This window comes from Hevea brasiliensis, chromosome 3 (genome assembly GCF_030052815.1).
Source record: "Hevea brasiliensis isolate MT/VB/25A 57/8 chromosome 3, ASM3005281v1, whole genome shotgun sequence".
NCBI lineage: Eukaryota > Viridiplantae > Streptophyta > Magnoliopsida > Malpighiales > Euphorbiaceae > Hevea > Hevea brasiliensis.
The window spans coordinates 79128038-79130489 of NC_079495.1; the positions used below are offsets into that span (position 1 = coordinate 79128038).

The 2452-nt window shown below is 38.9% G+C and overlaps 1 non-coding gene across 1 annotated transcript; it reads right to left on the minus strand.

Moving 5' to 3' along the window:
* Nucleotides 1-1275: 1275 nt before the first annotated feature.
* On the minus strand, nucleotides 1276-1382 carry LOC131178873 (small nucleolar RNA R71). The gene has a single exon (XR_009147881.1). It is a non-coding gene; the product is annotated as a small nucleolar RNA R71 (small nucleolar RNA).
* Nucleotides 1383-2452: the final 1070 nt, after the last annotated feature.

Below are 2452 nucleotides of genomic sequence, written 5' to 3' on the forward strand. Positions count from 1 at the left end.
TGCAGGTGGGAAGTATCTTGCTAAAAAGCTTGTGAGAGGTTTTGCCATATGGTGAATGTTCCAGCTGGTTGAGAGAGTAACCACTTCCTTGCTTTGTCTTGAAGGGAGAATGGGAATTCTCTGAGTCTTATGGCTTGATCAGAAACTCCATTCATCTTGAATGTGTCACATAGGGCAAGGACGCACTGGAGGTGATAGTGTGGATCTTCTGTTGGTGAACCTCCGAACTGGATTTACTGAATTATTTGAAGCCACGCTGGTTTTAGCTCAAAGTTGTTGCCTTCCACTGTGGTTGATGGTTGTCGAATCCACTAGAAATTAAATTAACTAAAATCACCAATTATGAAATATTTTCTGCAATAAGTGCTAAATCCAGTTAATTTAATTTCTGGTGGATTCAACAACCATCAAGAATTTTGGTGCTGTTGCCGGGGACTAAAATTTATTGGAATTTGCATTTTTGGTGTTAGGATATTTTGTTATTAATTCTGTTTGTGAAGTGTCGCTATTTTCAAGTTTTTGAAAAAAAAAATTATGGTGTTACTATTCATTAAGAATTTTGGTTGAATTTGAAGGGCAGCCCATACCTATTTTGAAGGAAACGACGCTCTGATCAAGACCAATCAATCCATAGGATTCTTTGGCCCCACCCTTTTGAGGCCAAATTTGATTGTTTTCTAGGGTTTTGAGGCATTTTTCTATTTTTACTTTGATTTCTCTTTGTTTATGACAAGAACTTCTCAATCTGTTGAGTTGATCTTTGATCCAGAAGTAGAAAAAACAGCTAAATGGTTGAGAAAATTGGCTAAGCAAGCTAGGCAGATTCCGAATACATCTGAAGGAGTCCAATCTCCAAAGGAGCTAAGTTCGGATTCGGATTCGGATTCAAAGTCAAGTTCCGAAAACGAGACCATGGCTGCTAGGACTTTAAAAGAGTTGGCTGCTCCTGATCTAAACTAATAGCCTTTGTGTATTCAATACCCTGCTTTAAATGTTGCTTTTGAGTTGAAATTTGGACTAATCCATTTCTTGCCTAAATTTCATGGTCTTGCAGGTGAGGATCCACATAAGCATCTAAAGGAATTTCATGTTGTGTGTTCCAGCATGAAACCTCAAGGAGTTTCAGAGGATCAAATCAAGCTTCGAGGTTTTCCCTTCTCACTGGAAGGCACAGCTAAGGATTGGTTGTATTACCTTCCATTTGGATCTGTCAACTCATGGAATGGAATGAAGCAAATATTTCTGAAGAAGTATTTTCTTGCTTCCTGTACTGCCAACATAAGAAAAGAAATTTGTGGCATCCGACAGTACAATGGAGAGAGTTTGTACGAGTATTGGGAGAGATTTAAGAAGCTGTGTGTAAGCTGTCCCCATCATCAAATAAGTGAGCAGCTGTTGATTCAATATTTCTATGAGGGACTTCTACCAATGGACCACAGTATAATAGATGCTGCTAGTGGAGGAGCTTTGGTTGACAAGACACCAAAAGAGGCAAGGAGGCTGATTGCTAACATGGCAGCAAACTCTCAGCAGTTTGGAATGAGAATGGATCACACACCCATGAAGGTTAATGAGGTAAATACATCTAACCTTGAGAAACAGATTTCTGATTTAACTTCTTTGGTGAGGCAAATGGCTATTGGAAAAATGCAAACTGTTAAGGTATGTGGAATTTGTTCAGGTTCGGGTCATGCTACTGACATGTGTCCTGCGTTATAAGAGGATAAATCAATGCAACATGTTAATACAGTAGGAAATTATGGACAGCCACAATACAGGTATGATCCCTTTTTCAATACTTATAATCCAGGATGGCGAGATGATCCCAATCTGAGTTATGGGAATTAACCGGTGCAAAACTGATACCAGCAGTAGAGACAAGTGAATCTACCATCTCCACCTCCGCCTCCCTCAAATCAAGGTATGTCACTTGATGAAATTGTTAAGGCTTTGGCTAATAATACCCAACAGTTTCAATTGGAGACCAGAAATAGCATTCAAAACATAGAGAGGCAGATTGGTCAGTTAGCTTCATCTGTGAGTAAGCAGGAAGCTCAAGGTTCTGGAAAGCTTCCATCACAAACAATCATGAACCCCAGAGAAAATGCGAGTGCAATACTTTTACGGAGTGGGAAAGAAGTTGATAATCAGACTCAACATGAGCTAATAAAAAAGAAGAAGCAAGGAGAAAAAGAGTCTAAAGTTTCTGAAATTAAGGTAAATACTGAACCTAAACTAAATAAGGTTAATAATTCTGTTCTTCCTCCATTCCCCTGCAGGTTGGCCAAGACGAAGAAAGAAGAATAAGAGAAAGAAATTTTGGAGACTTTTAGAAAGGTGGAGGTGAATATACCTTTACTGGATGCGATCAAACAAGTTCCCAAGTATGCTAAATTCCTTAAGGAACTATGCACTACAAAGCACAAGTAGAGAAATAATGAGAAGATCAGTG